General features: G+C 41.7%; 1 long non-coding RNA gene across 1 annotated transcript; it reads right to left on the bottom strand.

Moving 5' to 3' along the window:
- Positions 1 to 13,566: 13,566 nt before the first annotated feature.
- Positions 13,567 to 21,095, bottom strand: LOC140728236 (uncharacterized). Its single transcript, XR_012099025.1, has 3 exons — positions 20,972 to 21,095; positions 19,483 to 19,651; positions 13,567 to 14,369 (listed from the first exon to the last, which is right to left on the bottom strand). It is a non-coding gene; the product is annotated as an uncharacterized lncRNA (long non-coding RNA).
- Between the last annotated feature and the right edge of the window lie 1,640 nt (positions 21,096 to 22,735).

Genomic DNA, 22,735 nt, shown 5'->3' with positions numbered 1-22,735 from the left:
TGTTTAAAGCACATCTTCTGCAATTCACCAATATCTTGAATTTATATTTCTATGAACTTTAGTTCAAACAGACACAAGTTTCAAAAAAGGTTGTGATATTTTTAACTAAATGTTCTTTATTCTGAGCTCTGGAGGTGACCTGTTCAGTCATACTGCAGAGAGATCAAGTTTTCTGGAGCCAGTTTTCTTAGAAATGACTGAAGTTTACATGGTTCTGCATTAAAGCTGTTGCCTTCATCTTTATTGTGAAGGAAACACTGCCCTTAAACATTCCAGCTTTTTAGAATTAACATTTCATTCTTCAGGCCTATTAAAATTCAGGAATTGCAGAGCTGACTCAGTCACACCTGAAGCAATGCTAATTTTTATGAAAATCAGCAATCAAGAGCTGGTGGCAAAGGATAAATTACCAAATTTGTTGAAAATCAAAATACTTAATGTGCTTAGTGGCTGAAATCAAATGCAAGCAATCCTGGTGGGGTGGGGTGGGGGTAATCCCCTCAGTTGGTCATTGCTTGGGACAGTGAAGGCAGGTTTGATGTTTCACCATACAGCTTACCAATCCAAACATGTTCACATCTGAATCAAATATCACTGACATATGACATGAAATTTGTTGTTTTGCAGCAGCAGTACAGTGCAAGACATAAAAATCTATAAATTACTAAAATAAATAGATGGTGCTTAAAAAAAAAGGAGTAACAAGACTTTTCATGGACCATTAAGAAATCTGATGGTTGAGAGAAAAAAGCTGTTCCTAGGTCATTGAGTGTAGATCTAAAGGGTTCTGGACCTTCTCACTAACATTAGTAACAGGATGAGGGAATTTCCTTTATGTGAGGGTTTTTAAAGATGGATGCTGCCTTTTTGAGGCACAGCCTCTTGAAGATGTCCTTGATGGTGGGGGGCGGGGGGTTGTGCCCATAATAGAGCTGGCTGGGTCAAGAATCTGTGCAGATTTTTGCAATCCGATGCATTGGAGCCTCCATATCAGGCTGTGATAGAACTAGTCAGAATGTTTTCCACTGGACATTTGAAGATATCTGCAGGAATCTTTGGTCTGACATACCAGATCTCAAGATCATAATGGAATATATCCACTGGCATGCCATCTCCATGATTGCATCAGTGTGTTGGGCCCAGGATAGATCTTCTAAGATGTAAGATGTTAGCACCCAGGAACTTGAAGCTGCTCACTCTTTCCGTTGCTGACCTCCGATAAGGATTGGGGTGTGTTCTGTAGACTTCCCCTTCCTGAAATCCACAGTCAGTTCCTTGGACTTGCTGCCATTAAGTGCAAGGTTGTTACTATGAAACCACTCCACCAACCAATCCATCTCACTCCTGTAAGCCTCCCTGTTCCATCTGAGATTCTACCAACACGGTTGTCAGTGGCAAGTTGTGCCTGGCTTCACAGTCATGAGTGTAGATCAATGGGCTAAGCACATATCCTTGAGGGTGGAGAAGATATAACTGATTTACACTGACTGCAGTCTTCCAATAAGGAAGTCGAGGATCCAGTTGCAGAAGGAGGTACAGAGACCCAAGTTTTGAAGCTTGTTGATTAGTACTGAGGCAGTAATAGTGTTGAATGCCAAGCTGTAATTGATAAATAGTAGGCTGTCATGTCTTGCAACTGGCTAGATACTCTGAAGCAGAGAGGACAGCCAGTGAAATAGTGTCTGCTGTAGACCTGTTGTGACAGTAGGCAAATTGCTGCAGGTTCAGGTTCTTGCTCTGTTTACCACAATAGGAATTGAACTTAAAGCTCTTCTTAGGCACTCCCTTGTGGTCAAGGATGTCTTGGTCCTTCAGCTTTTAGGGGTCTAAAGTAACAGACGAGGAATAAGGATTATAGAAGATGGGTTGTCAGTCCATCTCAAAACAAGAAGTAACTTCCAGGGTGCCTAGGCACGACTTGAGTAGCAGCAGTACTCTCAATGGATATGATTATATATTCCTGTTTCAGCCTGATACAGCTAAAAAGCACAACTGCTTCCAAGGTCAAAACAGCCAACAAATATGTCTTAATGCATTTAACCAAACTATTGCTGCTTAAGACTGACGGAAACAATACTGATTGTGGTCAGAAGTGCCCACGTACGATACCACAGAGCAAGCATGGGTGCAGAATGGGGTTAAAAGTGCGTTTAAGGAAACGGGGTTTTAAACTCCCTATACTGACTATCTTGTGCTGGCAAACATGCAGTCTCTGGTGAATAAAATGGATGATCTCAGAGCTAGGGTGATGAATCAGAGGGATGTTAGGGCCGCGTGTGTCCTTTGTTTCACAGAATCCTGGTTAACCCCTTCCGTACCAGATGAAGTTATTCAGATGGACGGGTTTACTGTATTCTGTTATAGAGTCTCAAAAGCAGAGGTGGAGGAGTATGCCTCATGATCAACTCTTCTTGGTACACAAATATATCAGTGCTGTCCCAATTCTGCCCACCAGACCTGGAATATCTAGCAGTTAAGTGGCGTCCTTTATGCCTACCACGGGAGTTCTCCAGGGTCATTTTGGTAGCAGCATACATCCCACCTCAGGCCAGTGTCAATCAGGCTTTAGATGATCTGAGCAATAGGATCAACATGCACGAAACGGCGCACCCTAACACCTTCACTATCATTTTGGAAGATTTTAACCAGGCCAGTTTGAAAAAAAATCACTAAGCAATTACCATCAACAGATCACTTGCAATACCAGAGGTAACAACACACTGGACCATTGCTACATCACCATCAAGAATGCCTACCGTGCTATTCCACGCCCTCACTTCGGGAAGTCTGATTACTTGGCTGTACTTCCTGAGTATAGGCAGAGACTGAAGATTGCACCAGTAGTGAAGACCAAGAAGATACGGACAAGGGAAGCATAGGAGTGCCTACAGGATTGCTTTGAATCAGTGGACTGGACTGTATTCAGGAATTCGTCTTCAAACCTGGGTGAGTATGCTGCAGTTGTTACTGACTTCCTTAAAACCTGTGTGGATGAGTGTGTGCCTACAAAGACTTACTGCACATTTCCAAACAAAAAGCCGTGGATGAACCAGGAGGTACACCATCTGTTGAAGGCAGATCTACTGTGGCATTCAAGTCTGGTGACCCAGGCCTATACCAGAAAGCCAGGTATAATTTGCGGAGGACGAAGAGACAATTTCAAATGAGGTTGGAGGTGATATCGGATGTATGACATCTAGCAGGGTGTGCAAGACATTACTTCCTACAAAGCGAAACCCAATAGCATGAATGGCAGCGATGCTTCACTACCAGATGAACTCAAGGCCTTCTTTTCCCACTTTGAAAGGGAGAATATAACTACAGCTGTGAAGATCCCTGATGACCCTGTGATCTCTGTCTCAGAGGCTGATGTTAGGCTGTCTTTAAAGAGAGTGAACCCTCACAGGGCAGAAGGTCCACATGGAGTACCTGGTAAGGCTCTAAAAACCTGTGCCAACCAACTAGCGGGAGTATTCAAGAACATTTTCAACCTCTCACTGCTACGGACGAAAGTTCCCACTTGCTTCAAAAAGGCAACAATTATACCAGTGCCTAAGAAGAATGATGTGAGCTGCCTTAATGACTATCACCTGGTAGCACTCACATCTACAGTGATGAAATGCTTTGAGAGGTTGGTCATGACTAGACTGAGTTCCTACCTAAGCAAAGACCTAGACCCATTGCAATTTGCCTGTCACCACAATAGGTCAACGGCAGATCCAATCAATGGCTCTCCACAGGTCTTTAGATCACCCAGACAACACAAACACCTATGTTAGAATGCTGTTCATCGACTATAGCTCAGCATTTAATACCATCATTCCCACAATCCTGATTGAGAAGTTGTAGAACCTGGGCCTCTGTACCTCCCTCTGTAATTGGATCCTCGACTTCCTAACTGGAAGACCACAATCTGTTCAGATTGGTGATAACATCCTCCTCACTGACAATCAACATTGGTACACCTCAGGTGTGTGTGCTTAGCCCACTGCTCTACACTCTATATACTCATGACTCTGTGGCTAGGCATAGCTCAAATACCATCTATAAATTTGCTGATGATGCAACCATTGTTGGTAGAATCACAAGTGGTGACAAGAGGGTGTACAGGAGTGAGATGTGCCAACTAGTGGAGTGGTGCCACAGTAACAACCTGGAACTCAACGTCAGTAAGACGAAAGAGCTGATTGTGGACTTCAGGAAGGGTAAGACGAAGGAACACATACGGATCCACATAGAGGGATCAGAAGTGGAGAGAGTGAGCAGCTTCAAGTTCCTGGGTGTCAAGACCTTGGAGGATCTAACCTGGTCCCAACATATCAATGTAGATATAAAGAAGGCAAGACAGTGGCTGTACTTAATTAGAAGTTTGAAGAGATTTGGCATGTTGACAAATGCTCCCAAAAACTTCTGTAGTTGTACCATGGAGAGCATTCTGACAGGCTGCATCACTGTCTGGTATGGGGGGGGGGGGGGCTACTGCACAGGACGAAAGAAGCTGCAGAGGGTTGTAACTCTAGTCAGCTTCACCTTGGGTACTAGCCTACAAAGTACCTAGGACATCTTCAGGGAGTGATGTCTCTGAAAGGCAGCGTCCATTATTAAGGACCTCTAGCACCCAGGGCCTGCCCTTTTCTCACTGTTGCCATCAGGTAGGTGGTATAGAAGCCTGAAGGCACACACTCAGGAATTCAGGAACAGCTTCTTCCCCTCTGTCATCTGATTCCAAAATGGACATTGAACCCTTGGACAGTGCCTCACTTTTTTAATGTCCAGTATGTCTTTTTTTGCAAGTTTTTAAATCTATTCAATATATGTATACTGTAGTTGATTTACTTATTATTTCTCTCTCTCCTGTACTATGTATTGCATTAAACTGTTGATGCTAAATTAACAAATTTCACATCACATACCAGTGATATAAACCTGATTCTGATTCATCCTTTTCTTGGGAGGATAACACTCGATAATGTTTGTATCAATGAGACTTAGGAATCAATTATAAAAAACATTATGAAGTCACTGTTCTAATCTGAACTTTAGATTCCATATCTTCTTCCACACAGAGATCAATTCTGCCCAGATATATAACAGCTTTTGTTTCAGCCTTGCTTTTGTTAACTGTGGACTTGACTAATCTCTCTTGTATAAACTTGAGTGCTTTTAAGTCTCTGCTGTTACTCTGCTCGACCTCCTTACCCAAAACCATACGGTTACTGACATAGATGACTCCCAGTCTAAAAATCCATTAATTTCAAAATTCTCCATCTTGCCAGGCCTCATTAAGTTTATCCTTCCTTCAGTACAGCCCTGTGAGATGTCTTTGTCCTTCCAATTCAGTCCAAGGAAACGTTTGAAATTTTAATTGATGGTTATGCCTCCAGCTGCTGGGTCTCTAAACTGCAGTGTGCTTGAAATTGCTCCTAAAGCTTGGCATTAACCAAACTCTTGCTTATCTGCCCTAGAAAGTTAAAAGTTCTCCTTTACAAGTGGCCTTTTAGGGCATCCCAAGCCACCTAACAGAAGCAGTTTTCAGGTATGGTCACTATCCCAATGCAGGGAGTGCAACAGCCAATTTACACACTGCAGATTCCTGTGGAATGATGTAGACTGGAGTCAGTTCCATGATGTACTGCATCAACAAAGTAGAAGACCAGGAATGTTGGTAAGTGGAGGATTTTGACACGTGGGATGGAAATGCTGGTGTTTTTACTTAGTGAGTGAGTGTGATTAAAAGAAGCATGGCTGGCATCACAGTCCTGTGGAATGCACATCCTGCGCCATGTTGGAAGTCCAGCTATTGGAGTTGGAATAGCCGTTAATATCATTGCTGATCATCCTAGAGGCTGTGTTTGATGGATAGCATGTTTCAGAAACTGGTCACCCTGCAACTCTTGATACCACAGTCAGACCGTCATATTTCCTTTCAACATGGACTCAGTGGGTGAAGTGGCTTCCTCCAGTGCTCGGTCTCGGATCAATCCCTTTCTTCCACTTAATTCTCTGAAATTCATGCTCTCAAATTAATTCCCTGGTTCTCCCACCACTAAGCACAATAAGAATAATTTGGAATAATGCAGAGAGAAACTGTATGCAGTCACAGTGAACATGTGAACTCCACACACACCCAATGTCAAGATTGAGCCAGGGTATCTGAAGCTGAGAGGCAGCGGTTCCCAGAACTGGGTGACGGTTAGATAAAGTAAAAGTGGGATGTCTTTCAGAAGACCCAAGAGGGTATTTCGCTCTCTGGTCAATATTTGATTCTGAATTCTGATGAGAGGATTCCCCTGAGGAGTGCAGCTACAACCAAGACCGTTACAATACAGGTAGCTTGGGTGCACAAGGAGAGAAGAGAATAATGATTATAGGGGATATAATGGTTATGTGAGCAGAATGGTGAAGGTATGTTATCTTTGATCCTGACACCATCACTGACCAGCCTCTGAGCATTCATCTGCAGGTTATGTCTACTGACCTGGGTGGATAAAGGGATAAGATCCTGCAGGCTGAGTTTTAGTGAGTTTAAAAAAGTGATTACAAAGCAGAACCCGGGGGGGGGGGGGGTGTACAAATCTATGGATTAACTTTGTTGTCACACATCAGTGAATATAGAGGTGCAGTCAAATATGAGGCTGGAAAGGTGATGCAGAGAGGAGAGTTTCATATCACTGAGGCTTTGGGAGCAATTGTTGGGAAAGCTGGGTATCAGCCAAATGATTTGCACTCAATAGGACTAGACAATATCTTCATGAGTAGGCTTGTTAATACTGCTGGCTGAGCAGAAGAGTGAAAGCTCAGACATTGAGCAAAGAATCAAGCGAGAAAAGCAATGTTGGCAGTGGAAGGCAGAAAATGAGAGACAAAGATAAGGAAAGCAAAGTCTATTCTGGCTTCAGGGTATATAACTAAATACAAGGAGTATTTTGGATATGTCAGATAAGAGTACTGGTGAGCACCTGTAGGGTTTGATATTTAAGTCACTATTGCAACATGACTTAGGGAGGTGGGACTGGAAGATTAACCTTTCTGGTTACGGGTTTTTCTGATGACAGTTATGATTTTTTTAATGTGCTAGTGATATTGGTTAACACAGAGAAAACAGATGTTTCAGAAGGATCAAAAGAGACTGTATAGGTTGAACTAAGGTGAAGAATGGCGACAGTGACCTCTAAACAATCCAAAGCAGATGGAAGAGTAAATTTGTAAATGAATTATCAAGAGCAATGCACAAGGGGAACAATGGTGACAGATTTCAATTACCCTGGTGTTAACTGGAATGCATTCAGTGTTACTGCTGTAGAGGCACAGAATTTGCATTGTGGGGATCTTTCTTAGCCAGTATATAGCAGGCAGAAATGGCAGTGGAGAGGGAGGGTGATGCAGAATACATTTCTGGGTTTAGGATTTAGTTCAGGGATTGAGGTAGGTGGGAAGAGTAGTTCTGTGATAGTGATTTTAATTCAGTTAGAATTAAAAGTCTTAGTATAGAGTTTAGGGTAAATGTGTTCACATTCAATGGGTGGGACAGCAAACCTACAGCCCCTAAATGATGTGTGTAGAAGTTCAATGAAAAGGGAAATATGTCAGATAATAAATAACTATTGAGAAATGAAATCTATTTGGTTTTGATTTCACAAGTACATTAAGAGTTTGGAAAAAAGGAAGACCAACTGGGAAACTGTGTTGGAGCATGGATGTGAGCTAGGTTCATAATGAATATCTTGTGTCTATCACTAAAAAAGGAGTTGAAGCTGATGCAGTAGTCATGCAGTTGAATGAAATGATGGATGGGATAAACATGATGAAAGAGAAATTATTAAAGGGTTTAGCATCTTTCAAAATGGACAAATGACCAGATTCAGGTGAAACATATCTCAGTCTCTTAAAATAATCAAATGTGAAAATTGTGAAGGCTCTGACTCTAGGGGATGTAGAGTTGGACTTTGAGAGGCATAGACATTTTCAAATCCTCCTTCCGTTATGTGTTTCATGCAAGTTATTGGAGAACAATTAACATAGTAGCACACACTAAATACTGGAAGAACTCAGCAGGTCAGGCAGCATCAGTGGAAATGAACAGGTAGTTGGCATTTCAGGCTGAGACCCTTCATCAGGTCTTCGAATTCGGAAATCTGCAAATTTTGGATCAGGTCATCTGCAGCTTTCTCGTGTTTAAAATTGACTTAGTACTGTCATTAAAAAACGAACAAAGGGATAAACAATCTTTGGTGTTGAATAAACGGCTGAAATGCATTCCAAAAGGCAATAATAAGCCTTAATGTAGAAGGTTGCGGTTAATGAGGAACGGTCAACATGAATTTGGTGAACATGAGAAACAAGCAGGAGTGGGTCATTCAGCTCCACCATTCGATAAGATCATGGCTGATATTTTACCCCAGCACCATTGTGCTGCATGAACGACGTAACTCATAATGTGTAAACACACACACACACACACCCTACCCCTACATATACCCTGCCAGGTACTGTCTAGATTTTGTACATTTTACTGTGATTGGTTCTCAGCTCAAGTATAACCCCCTAGTTTCAGCACACCATCCCAGGAGACCATGACTAAACACAGTACTCCAAAGCAATGCACACAAAATATTTGCTAGATCCAGAGGAGTAAGAGGTGATGTTGCTAAAGTGTACAAAGTTCTTATGGAACTTGGACAGGGTAGATGAAGGAATGTTCCCCCTTGCTTAGGTTATCTCAATCGTAAGTGGGGGAATAGTGGACACATGAGTGTTAACTGATTTAGGACAAGAAGAGAAGTTGTTTCTATGGCCAGGGTTTTGGAATTCTCTACCCTAAATAATGTTGAAGAATCAATGACCCAGAGGTAGATTTTTGGATATTAAGGGAATTGAGAGACTCGGGGTTGGTGCAGAAAAATAGCACTGGAGTTGAAAGAAAAATCTGCTATTATTCCAATGGATGACAGAGCAAGCACGAGGAGCTGAATGGCCTACTGCATATTCTGATGTTATTTTGGTATGAGTAATGCAATTGATGGTGTGAAAGAAGTAGAATATACAATAAATGTCAGGGTATTGACTGATGTAGAGAAACAAAGGGACCTTGGAATGCATGTCCACGAGTCCTTAAAGGTCAATAAGGTGGTCTAAAAATAGATAAGGATAAAATTAGCTTTACTTGGCACGTGTACATCAAAACATAGAAACATACGATGAAATGCATCATTTTGCATCAATGACCAATGCAGTCTGAACATTGTACTGGGGAAGCCCACCAGTGCCCCTACACTTCCCACAACTCAACTAACCCTTTCCACATTCCACATTCTTTGGGATGTGGGAGGAAACCCACAAAGTCAACGGGAGAATGTTCAAACCCCTTACCCACAGTGGCGGGAATCAAACCCTGATCAATGATCGCTCGTGCTATAAAGTGACTGCCCTAATAGCTACGCTACTGTGCTGCCCTTACTGGTATAAGGGATGTTTTACTGGCCGAGGCAGAGGATGTAAGAATAGGAAGGCTACACCACAGCTTGGGAACTGGTTACATTATGGGAAAGATGTGAGTGCACTGAGGATATAGCAGGAATTTACCAATAGTTTGCTGGGACCAGAGAATGTTTAATTGTTAGGAAAGATTGGATAATGAAAGTCGGTCTGAAATGTTAACTCTATCTATCTATCGAGATATAGTGTGGCATAGGACCTTTGAGCCACGCTGCCCAGCAACTCCTGATTTAATCCTAGCCTAATCACAGGACAATTTACAATGACCAATTCACCTAACAACCAGTACGTCTTTGGACTGTGGGAGGTGGGGGGTGGGGGGGAACCGGAGCACTCGGAGAAATCCCCCGTGGTCACAGAGAGAACGTACCAACTCCTTACAGGCAGCGGCAGGAATTGAACCCGGGTCACAGGCAGTGTAATAGCGTTAGCTAACCACTACACTGCCGTGTCACCTTCTCTCCCTGGATGCTGCCCTAGCTGTACTTTGCTGACATTTTCTGCTTTTATACTATGGATGACTCCTTTGCTCTCTTCTGAAGCAGTGTCTGGCAGTCTCACGTCGCTGCAAGAAGCTCTTGGCTTAACATATGTCTGTAGGTTAACACCTCTGATGGTGCAATCATTGTGTGGGTTTCTGCGTGCTCACACTTACCAGCTTCTACATAGCACCTTTTGAATTGAATTGACTTTATTACTTACATCCTTCATATTCATGAGGAGTGAAAATCTTTACATCACGTCTCCATCTAAATGTGCAGTGTGCAATTTATAGAAATTTATAATAAATAGTATGTGCAACGGGACAGTCAATATAACATAGAAATACAGTTGTGTCAGCATGAATTAATCAGTCTGATGGCCTGGTGGAAGAAGCTGTCCTGGAGTCTGTTGGTCCTAGGTTCAATGTCCATTTAGGAATTGGATGGCAAAAGGGAAGAAGCTGCTCCTGAATCACTGAGTGTGTGCCTTCAGGCTTCTGTACCTGCTCCCCAGTGGTAACAATGGGAAGTGTGGTGGGGATCCTTAATGATGGACACTGCCTTCCTAAGGCACTGCTCCTTAAAGATGTTTTGGATATTACAGAGGGTAGTACCCATGACAGAGATGACTAATTTTACAAGTTTCCGCAACTTTGATCTTGTGCAGTAGCCCCTCCATACAGGGTGGTGATGCAGCCTATCAGAAAGCTCTCCACGGTACATTTGCAGAAATTTTCAATTGTTTTAGTTGACAAACCAAATCTCTTCAAACTCCTAATGAAATATTGCCACAATCTTGCCGCCTTTATAACTGCATCAATATGTTGTGTCTTCAGAGATATTGATACCCAGGAGCTTGAAATTGCTCAGTCTATCCACTTCTGATCCCTCTATGAGGAATGGTTTGTGTTCCTTTCTTTTACCCTTCCTGAAGTCCACAGTCAGCTCTTCGGTCTTGCTGACATTGAGTGGAAGGTTGTTGCTGCAACACCACTCAGCCAGCTGGCATATCTCGCTCCTGTACGCCCGCTCATCACCATCTGAAATTCTGCCAACAAGGGTTGTATCATCAGCAAATTTATAGACGGCGTTTACACTATGCCTAGCCACAGGGTCATGGTAGAGAGAGTAAAACAATGAGCTAGGCACACATCCCTGTGCTTAGAGCTGTTGCTGCAACAGTTAAAACTTAAGTCATAACCACCATGATCTGTCATCATCTACAATGTGAAATTGTAATGAGTGGATTTTAAGGACATAAACGTTTTTTGAATGAGGCCAGACTGTTTGTAACCTTTGTCATTTTCCATCAGTTGTGTAATGTTGGGAGAATACTCCCATAGATCAACAGGCTATTTTATTGATTTATTGAGATACAGCACGGAATGGGCCCTTCCAGCCCAGCAACCCCCAACTCCCGCCCCCGATTTAATCCTAGACTAATCATGGGACAATTTTCAATGACCAATTAACCTACTGACTGGTAGGTCTTTGGACTGTGGGAGGAAACTGGAATACCCAGAGGAAACACACATGGTCACGGGGAAAACATACAAATTCCTTACAGGCAGTGGCAGGAATTGAACCCATGTCTTCGGTACTGTAAAGCGTTGTCTTAACCACTACGCTATCGTGCCACCCCTGTGTACTATTGTAGTGTACAGTCTCCAAAGCAGTTTGTGCTTTTGTCAAGGAACCTTTGGTATTGGTTTGTCATTGTCACATACAGTGATTTGCCTCCCATCCAGATAGACCATGTCATAACACACACACACATGCTGGAGGAACTCAGCAGGTCAGGCAGCATCTATGGAGAGGAATAAAGAGTTGACATTTCGGGCCGAGACCCTTCTTCAGGACTGGAAAGGAAGGGAGAAGAGGCCAGAATGAGAAGGTGGGAGAAGGGAATGGAGTACACGCTGGAAGATGATAGGGGAAACCAGGTAAGGGGAGGGACGATGAGTGGGTGCAGGAGGGGTAATGAAGTGAGAAACTGGGTGGTGATAGATGGGAAAGGTATAGAGCTGAAGAGGAAGAAATGCTGTGATACTAAAACTATTCGGGAATGAGACAGGGTTGATGACAGGTCTGTAGGGGAACACTTTGCCTCTAGCGATCATAATACCATTAGTTTCAAGGTAGTTATGGAAAAGGATGTGGCCGGTCCTTGGGTTGAGATTCTAGATTGGAGAAAGGCCAATTTTGATGGTATCAGAAAGGATCTGGCAAGTGAGGATTGGGACAGGTTGTTTTCTGGCAAAGGTGTACTTTGTAAGAGGGAGGCCTTCAAAAGTGAAATTTTGAGAGGACAGAGTTTGTATGTTCCTGTCAAAATTTAGGGAGCCTTGGTTTTTGTGAAATATTGAAACCCTGGGTAAGAAAAAGGCGGAGGTGCTTAGCCGGTTTAGCCAAGCAGGTTGGGATGTTATGTTGAAATTGTATAAGATGTTAGGCCTAATGAGGAGTATTGTGTTCAGTTTTGATCACTTACCCACAGGAAAGATGTCAATAAGATTGAAAGAGTACAGATAAAATTTACAAGAACGTTGCTGGGACTTGAGGACCTGAGTTAGTGGGAAAGCTGGAAAAGGTTAGGACTTTATTCCCTAAAATATAGATGACTGAGGAAGATTTGAAAGAGGTATACAAGATTATGGGGGTTTATAGATAGGGTAAATGAAAGGCTTTTTCCACTGAGGTTGGATGAGGCTACAACTAAAGGTCATAGGTTAAGGATGAAAAGTGGAATGTTTAAGGGGAACATGAGAGGGAACTTCTTCACTCAGAGGGTGGTGAGAGTGTGGAATGAGTTGCTAGTGCAAGTGGTGGATGCCTGTTCGATTTCAATATTTAAGAGAAATTTGGATGGGTACATGAATGGGATGAAGACTATGGTCTGGGTGCAGGTCAATGGGACCAGGCAGATTAATGATTCAGCATGGACTAGACTGACCAAGGGGCCTTTTTCTGTGCTGTACTATTCTATAACTCTGTTCTAGAAATCAGATAGGAGAGGAAGGTGAACTATGGGAGAAAAGGAAGGAAGAAGGGCACCAGAGGGAGGTGATTTGCAGAAGAGAAGAGGTAAGAGGGGAGCCTGAATGAGGAATGGATAAGGAGATGGGGGGGAGAGAAATTAATAGACATTCTAGTAGGTACGTATGGATGTATACATACCTACATAGAGGTAGCAAAAGAAAGTGCAGAATACAGAGAAAGTGCAGGTTGACAAATAAAATGCAATGAGACAGACTGGGAGATCAAGGGTTTATCTTTTAACATATGAGAGGTCCATTCACAAGTCTGATGTCAGTGTGTTGGAAGCTGTCCTCAAGTCTGTTGGCACAAACTCTCAGACTTTTGTATCTTCAAGACACGGAAGAAGAGAGAATGACAGATGGGAGCAGTCTTTGATTATGTTAGCTACTTTAAAGATTCAAAATTGTTTGATGTCATTTCCAGTACACAAGTAATAAGGAGAATGAAATAAGAGTTACTCTGGATCTGATGAAACACAAAGGAAACTCAATAAGATAAAGAAAACTTTCAAAGTAACTTTATTATCAAAGTACATATATCACCAGCCATAGTCCTGAGATTCATTTTCTTGGTATACTCAATAAATCCAATGATCATAATAGAATCAAAGACCACAGCCAACAGGGCAGACAACCAGTGTGCAAAAGACAACAAACTGTGCAGATACAAAAGAGAAAATGGAAGTAATAGTAAAAATAAATAAACAATAAATATCAAGAACTTGAGATGAAGAGTCCTTGAAAGTGAGTCCATTGGTTGTAGGAACATTTCAATGACAAAGCAGGTGAAGTTATCCCCTTTGGTCCAAGAGCCTGATGGTTGAGGAGTAATAACTGTTCCTGAACTGTTCCATGTGGTGTGAGTCCTGAGGCTCCAATACCATTCTTCCTGATGGCAGCAGCAAGGAGAGAGCATGATCTGGGTGGTGGGGATCTCTGATGATGGATGCTGCTTTCCTGCGACAGTGCTCAATAGTGGGGAGGGCTTTACCTGTGATGGACTGGGCCACATCCATTAGCTTTTGTAGGATTTTCTGTTCCAGGTGTTTCCTTTCTAGGCTGTGATGCACACTCCACTGCACATCTATAGAACTTTGTCAAAGTTTTAGATGTTCACAAACTTCTAAGGAAGTAGAGGTGCTGCTATGCTTTTCTCATGCTGGGCCCAGGACGGGTCCTTTGAAATGATAACACTGAAGGATTGAAGGTTGCTGACCCTCTCCGCTTCTGATTCCCTGATGAGGTCTGGCTCATGGACCTCTGGTTTCTTCCTCCTGAAGTCAATAATCAGCTCCTCGGCTCTTGATGACATTGTTGTGGCACCACTCAGCCAGATTTTCAAATTCCCTCCTGTCTGTTGCAATATACAATAATAAAAAAACAATAAATATAATTACATAATATAGTGCAAGTTTTCACAAAAAATAAGGTTGAGGTGTTTTAAGTTTAAGAAAACCATAACAACACATTTATTGAACTCCAAAACCTGAACACAAAGCGAGCGGAAAGTCCTTTACATAATTACCTCATCACGTCAGACCAGCCCCTTAAAATGAACCCCAACCTAACGTCAGTGGTTGTGAATCATGTACGTCTCCACCAATTACATTACCCTACAATAGCTTATATACAGTACTTTGATTGTATGTCCATAAAATAATGCTAGGCACAGGAGTTGTCTGTACATAAGGTGACTGACAGGATATTAGAAAGTAGTGGGTGGGTGGAGGTGTTGATCAGCCTTACCGCTTTGGGAAAGTAACTTTTTCAGTCTGGTCTTGGTGTGGATGCTACATAGCCTCCTCCCTGTGGGCGTGTCCAGACAGGTATATGTAGTTCACCACACCTTCAGCACTTTACCTGATCCAGCTAACCTCCCAGTTTCTCACTTCATCATCAGTGCCCCTCCCACTCACCTGCCAGTTAGATAGATAGATAGATAGATACTTTATTCATCCCCATGGGGAAATTCAACTTTTTTCCAATGTCCCATACACTTGTTGTAGCAAAACTAATTACATACAATACTTAACTCAGTAAAAAATATGATATGCATCTAAATCACTATCTCAAAAAGCATTAATAATAGCTTTTAAAAAGTTCTTAAGTCCTGGCGGTTGAATTGTAAAGCCTAATGGCATTGGGGAGTATTGACCTCTTCATCCTGTCAGAGGAGCATTGCATCGATAGTAACCTGTCGCTGAAACTGCTTCTCTGTCTCTGGATGGTGCTATGTAGAGGATGTTCAGAGTTTTCCATAATTGACCGTAGCCTACTCAGCGCCCTTCGCTCAGCTACCGATGTTAAACTCTCCAGTACTTTGCCCACGACAGAGCCCGCCTTCCTTACCAGCTTATTAAGACGTGAGGCGTCCCTCTTCTTAATGCTCCTTCCCCTCCCCTCCCCCTACCCTTTAATCTGGTTTCCGCCCCTTCCTTTCTAATCCTAATGAAAGGTCTTGGCCCGGAACGTGACTATTTATTCCCTTCCATCGATACTGGCTGACCGGCTGAGTTCCTCCAGCATTTTGTGTGAAGGAGTTGCTTCTGACATTAAAACCACCAGATGGAGCCCTCCCCTCAACTGCAGAGCGAGCGAGCGAGCAAGCTCGGGTTTCCCGGTTTGTGCGTCTTCGGATCTTTTTTTCTTTCTGTTGAGCCAGTGGTGCCTATGTGATGGCGAGGGGAGGAGGATTGTGTCAGCAATATATATATATATCCTTATAAAAATATGTATCCTTGGTTGGAAGAGTTTAAAACATTGTAGGTGCATTAGTAGCCTATAGGTTAGGTTACTGGAATAGCGGCTTAGAATTTGATCCCGGGGCACGAGTTGAAATCTTGCTGTGGCAGCTGGGGAATCTAATATTGAACAAATAAATAAAATTGTGTTTTATAAAGGTGATTTTGTTTTTTTAAAAAACGGTAAAAGTTATAATGGAACTGCCAAATGGTTGTTAAATTTAATCTGGTTCACTCGCGTGCTTCATCGAATAAACATCCATATCTGGGCCAGCCTATATTTGACTCCAGTGCGGTTGACCCTAAAATGTCCGTCAGTTTACGATGATCGGGGATGCATGTTGGTATTCCCGGCAAATGGCACATCCTGTGAATGAATAACAAAACAAAATGGCTCCGTGCAGAAATCAGTATGCACCTGAATTGCTGCATACAGATTGGAATTGGTTTGGAATTTGTGATCAACTTCCGTGATGTTGAAAGATGTAACGGGAGCAAAGTATAATCACAGGCTTATTATTGGGAAGAGTTTAACAAAGGAAGACTTTGAAAAGTTGAAAAGCAATACACTTCCGATGTTGGAAATCTGAAATAAAATTGATCGGTTCTGAGGAGGGATCATTGGTGTATTGCTCTGTCCACAGAAGCTGCTTCAGCTGCTGAATATTTCCATTCTGTTCACGTTATGTAAAGTTGAGCTTCATTACTGCAGATGACCCAATAGAGAGAGGGGGACATTTTGAAGGTAATAATAAGGAAATATTGATTATAGTTCCGTTAGAAACCATTGTTGGAAGCCCTATCAAAAATGATTATAGAAGCGATTTTTCAACTTCTGACCCATTTTCTCAGATTCTTGCGGAATATCCTTTGTTTCAGTTCCCTTTAACTGCACATTGGTTAATACGTTGTTGAGCTAAAGAGTTTTGATGTTTTTGCTGTAACTTTCCAGCCTGTTCTCGCCTTCACGTGATCTTTTCAATTCCACAATCTGTCGCATGTGTTGTGTGTACTGCTATGTTTTACACCTTGGTTGGAAGAAACATTGTCTTATTTCTATACATCTATTGCATGATTATATAAGTTATATACATGTATATAGTTAAATGACAATAAACTTGACTTTGGGAAACAGGCTTGCAGCCATTACCCTGTTTCCACCACAAGCCCATATACTCCCACCCCTACCCTGATCATACTTCCTACCATTCTACTTTCTTTAAAGACTTAATTCTGTTCTCTTTCTGATACTCTGTCATATCTGCCTAATTTTTTCTCAAAAATGGATTCCCTTCAATTAATTAAATTGATAAAGTCCCAACTCCCTCTCTCTCTCTCTCTCTACTAGTTTACATACCTTGGCTCCCTCCTCACTCTAACTCCACAGAAATAGGATGAAATTACCTTTGTCTGTGCTTTCCACCTACCATTCCTGACAGTCAATGGATTTTCTAACAGTTTCCAACCCATCTCATGTGATGTGATTTCATCTTCTGTTCTCTTTCACCATTTCAGGATTCTTACAACCCTGCTGACATCCATTCCTCCCCCTACTCCCTTCCTCTGCCAAGTTCTTATGCAATTGTAGGAGGGGCATTACCTGTCTTTTCACTTAATCTCTCCCCATGTCCAGGATCTCAAACACTTGACAACTATGAATTTCTTGTATTGTACTTAATCTTCATAACCTGATACCCAGCGAGAAGACCAAATCTTGTTTCGTTTCAGCTTTTCAGAACCTTCAGTCTGTAAATGTAACTGAAACGCCACCTGCTGGTCACTTAAATCCTCCATCTCACTGCCCTCTGCAGTTGGCCACCCACGTTTAGGCATCTCTTCCTCCAAACCAGCACCTTAAGTTTTCTGCTCTCAACATTAAGTCAATAACTGAAGATTATAAGTAATTCCAACATTTATTTCAAGTTTTCAGTCATAATGCCCCTCCCCCAGAATTTCAGTTATTATTTTACATATAATCTCCATCTTGATCTTTTTTAGTTAACTTGCTCTGTTCAAAAGTTTAAAGGTTCATTTATTATCAATGTATACAACTCTGAAATTCTTCTCCAGATAGCCATGAATGCAAAAGAACGGAAGCATGATTATCAACCTTCAAATCCCTCCTCCCCACACAAAAAAGCCATAACAGAACAGGCACATAGACCCCCAAATCCTCCTCCCTGCACATAAAATATTGAAAAAAAAATCGTGCAAAAACACACAATATAAAAAAACTATAAGACTGAAAAAAATGTCCATTGTCTAAGTCCAAATCCAAAACGCAGAAAACCTGGGTAACATTCTCCAGACACTGTAGCAGGCTCTCTCTCTTCTAGCAGTAGGGCGATCCCACCAGCAATCAAAAAGCAGTCTCCCTTCTCCAGTAGCAGAGTGATCCCACCAGCAATCAAAAAGCAGTCTCCCTTCTCCAGCAGCAGAAATTATACTTCTTTCACGGTCCACAATCATTACTTTAATTATTTAATCTCTCCTACCTTCCTTCCTTTCACACACATTCCTGTCAGTTCTCTACCACCCTTTTCCTCTTTTCATCATATAAATTGCTTCACCTACAATTTTTTTCAGTTTCTGATGAAACATCATTGACTTCAAATGCCAACTCTGTTTCTCCCATAGATGGTAACTAACAGGCTGAGCATTTCCACCATTTTCTGATTCTATTTTAAGTCTTTCCATGTTCTGCTCCTTCAACTTTGTCCTCTTCATCCCTTAAATGTAAAATGTTCACACCATAAGTGGGTGATCCTTTAAACTCATGAGCTGGTTCCTTAAACGTCACCATAATCTTCATTTCTTTCATTCATTAAGAAGCCCCCTAAAACTAATTATTCCCATGGTGGTTCATTTCCAGTCTTTTTTCAATAACACAACTATGAAGCAGCTTAGGACACTTTACCACCTTAAAGGCATTTCATAAGTACACAGAAATGCCATTTAGAAAGCATTATTATAGATCCTTGGGAGTCAAAATGAGAGGAACATTGTGTAGGATTTTAGAATTCATCAGGATTGAGTAGGTTAGTAGAATCAAATTGGGCTATCTACTAAAAACAAAGATGAGTGAGCTGTTGGGTGAACCTAAACTGGGATATTTTTACATAGGGTAGGATAAGATCTTAGAAGGAAAGGAGGGTGCGGCAGGACAACAGGATATCAACATCAGAAGTTTTTACAAAAATGGTAAGAGCCTGGGTGATTAAAGATCTTGTACAGGCAATTACGTCAGGAAGTGGCAGATTTGCTTGGGCTTCATTCCTGTCCTGATGAAACACGTAAATTACCAGAGATATAAGCAAAAAAAATAAACAAATAAGGAATGAATTTGACAGATAAGTTAACATTCCAGATTTCTTTATCACACAGGAGGCCATTGAGTTTATTCAGACTCACTGAGCAATCCTTTTGCCTCTTTAGTGTTCCAAGCAATGTAGTTTCCCCACATTCTCATCAATTATACCATCTACCTACATGAGGGAAAATTCATAGTCTTTGTTTAACTTTCCAACCTACTTGTCTTTGGGATGTAGGGGGGAAAACCAGGTACCCACAAAGAAAGAGGCAAACAGCAAAAATATGCAACTAAATATAGGTAGGATTTAATGGTTTTTGTCCAGAAATTGTTAAAGAAAGATATAGCAATATTTTAATGAAAGCCTTCCAAATTACTTCATTCAGGAATCGTCCTTTCGTTTAAAAAAAACTCACCAATACTCATGTTCATTGCTTTATTCGCAGTTTGCCATCTTTTGCACACTGGTTGAGCAGTCGGCACAGACTTTCAGCGATCCCATTCCATTATGGATTTTATTGAGTATGCTCACAACAATAATTATGTATATGACATAATTTGAATCCCCACTCTGTCTCTTGGCACCTGAAATGGATGAGAGAGAGATTAGAAAATTGTGGACAATATTCCAACGTGTTGTGATTGTGAAGTGCATTCAAAGACCAAGCCAGGGAGGAGAATAGTGGGCACTTTGAAAATCAGAAAATATTTTCATCTTCCAGCAGCGCTTTTTTAAAAAAGATTTCAGCATCTGCAGTCTTTTCTGGCTCTGGTTGTATAAACTTCTGGTCTATATTGTTGATGAGGCTTGCACTTGCTTTTGTAGACGATTGATTGTCCTAATTATGCTCAAAATGATTAAAGGTGTTGATTGATTCGATGGTCTGAGGAAGATGGAATTGGACTCGTTGGAATGTAAGGATTATAGGGAATGATTTAGCGAATGAAATTAACCTAGGCGCGGCGGGCTGTAAACGGGTTTAGACCAGGCGGATCGTGAAAAATTTTACAGCGCACGTTTTGAATCAAATTCCAATTCCAATGGAGTGCCGCAAATGCAAAATTAAAACAAAAATGATGGAAGTACCCACAATCCTACAGATACAGCCTGATGTGCTGAGTGTTTACTGCATTTTCTGTTTGTATTTTAGTTTTACAGTATTTGCAGTTTTAAATTTCACCGACACGGTTGTCGATGTAGTTCTTTCTATGACCACTGAGTCGCCAGTGAGTAGCATGGGCGTGAATACTGAGCCGAATGCTCCCAATTTTTTAAAAAGGTTTGTTTCGATCGTGATCTGGAACTAATTGCTGCTCAATTACAGTCATTTGCAGAAGTTTGCGCTGGCAGTCCGTTAGGCACGAGCAAAATCTTGAAAACAATTATCTGCAGCTAACACGCACAAATTGCTGGAGGAACTCAGCAGGCCAGGCAGTATCTACGGAAATGAAAACAGTCGACGTTCCGGGCTGAGTTGATGCTTTGGATTTTCAGTTTCTGCAGAATTTCTTGTGTTTATAATTATCTGTAAGGTGATAAAATTGGTTTTCTGGCTTAAAGAGGAAATGAAATCGAGTTAGGAGGAGATACTAAAAAGAGAGTGGGTAACGGAAGGGTTGGGGTGGGAGAGTTTGAGACCGTGCTAGTCTCAACTTAAATTTAGAAAGAAGATACTGAAGGACAGAAGTTCCTCAACTTGTTACAGGAGAAAACCAGCCATAATTATTTAAAATAGGCAGAATATATTTAAATGTTTTAATTCTGAAGGTTTTGTTGTTCTGAAGGATAACGAATGAAACTGTTTAGAAATATTTCTAACTTTCATAACTTGCAATTAGATTAGTGACTTCACAAGCCAAATGTGTTTGTCTCGTCATTCATGTTCAAATGCTGGAAATGCTGACCTGAGCGTTTAGAATGGTTTCTGCTGCGGTCAGGTGTGTCAAAAAGTGATTCAGTCTCCCACTGAAAGTCTGCAGTTCACGTAGGCGTGATTCATCCCAATTGTCCCGCTGTTGAGAAAGAAGCTCTATGATCATCAAATGAAAGCAGTGTGCTGGGAGTTTGGCGCTATTGCACAAGGGAGGTCATTCATACTTAAAATGGTCTGTTTCCAGACGCTGTTACTGATGGGGACTGCACCTTAGATTGTTAAAGGTATGAGAGAGCTCTGAAGCTTGAAATATCTGGGGAGAATTTTATCTAGCCCTCCCTTCTCCCCCGAGGAGCCCAAAAACAGATTGGTGGAGAGTGAAAATTGGTGATACTTGAAGCAATTCGGAGAACAAAGCATCCACATCTGGGTTCAAACAACGGGATTCTGGATCATCACAAATAACCAGGTCATTGAACTCTGAAAAAATTTAACATGGAAGAGGGGATTAACAAATACTTGGCTGTTTCAAATTGTATTTCATCTTCCTCAAACTTCAACTTGAGCAGGTCAGGGTTGGAGTGATTGATGTCAAAATTGATATGCCAGGCATGTGTTTAAATCAGCTTGGATCTGGAACATTAAATGTTTCTTTCTTCCCAGATGTTACCTGACATATAAAATGTTGTCAGTATTTTTCCTGGATTTCCAGTATACGCAATTACCTTATTTAAATTAGTCATTGTCCCATCTGAATAAAACTTGTCATCTGCAGCTGTTGTTTCATCTCCCTCTGAAAGGTGCACAAGGGAGAGTTTGTGTGCATACGGCTGTTATCATCCTAATGCTACCTGTAAAATGACCGTCTAAAGAGTTGTACAGCACAGAAATAGGCCCATCGGCCCACTGTGTTTATGATGACCCTCTTTCCATTCTACACTTAACCTTTTATGCCTTGCCTATGTCAGTACCTGCCTCAATGCTTCTGAAACATAGTGTTGTATCTGATTCCTCCACCCCCTACAGCAGTGCATTCCAGACTCCTTGTAACTCACTGATGCTCTTTAAAACTCCTCCCTCTGATCTTAAAACTATGCCTTTTTGTTTTTGCAAAGCTGTGGCTGTGCATGTTGGAAGATCCAAAACCGTGTGCTAGGGTGAGTCTTGCGCAGGTCTAGGAGTGGGGCAGATGAGAGGGGCTAATGTCATGGGGGAGGGGGATATTATGGTTTCTGTCACAAGAGTCAGATTCTCTGCTGCTTTTAATTCTGGTGAGAGTAGTGTGTTCATTCCAGATGTCACATAATCAGAGATGCATCAGATAGTTAGGAGCAAGATTACTCCGAAGAGAGCCAGCTGATAACCAGGTCATTGGAGACATTGCTCATCCATTATCCAGAACCATCTGTAGACAGCTTTGGGTTCATGTTGGTGAGGGTGTCCGGAATCCCAGTCCGCTGCAATCTCTACATCATTGTGCAGCGGTGAGTACTGCAACGGGAGTGGGAATTAAGGAGATTTGTGACTCTGTTCCACGTGTTTTATTTATGACGTACAGGCATTGTTGATCATTTGTGTTAGTTCCTGAGAAGTTGAGGATGAATTTCTGCCTTGACTTGCTGTTGGAAGTTTGTTGGGCAGGGAATTCTGTTTCAACCAGTGTGCTGTAGTTCCAAGTCAGGATAGTATTTGAATTAAAGATAACTTGGGGCGGCACAATAGTGTGACACTATTACAGCGCCAGGGACCCGGATGCAGTTCCTCTGCTGTCTGTAACGAGTTTGTATCCTGTCCC

This window comes from Hemitrygon akajei, chromosome 5, assembly GCF_048418815.1.
Source record: "Hemitrygon akajei chromosome 5, sHemAka1.3, whole genome shotgun sequence".
Lineage (NCBI taxonomy): Eukaryota > Metazoa > Chordata > Chondrichthyes > Myliobatiformes > Dasyatidae > Hemitrygon > Hemitrygon akajei.
This window is presented reverse-complemented; position numbering and strand designations above follow the sequence as displayed.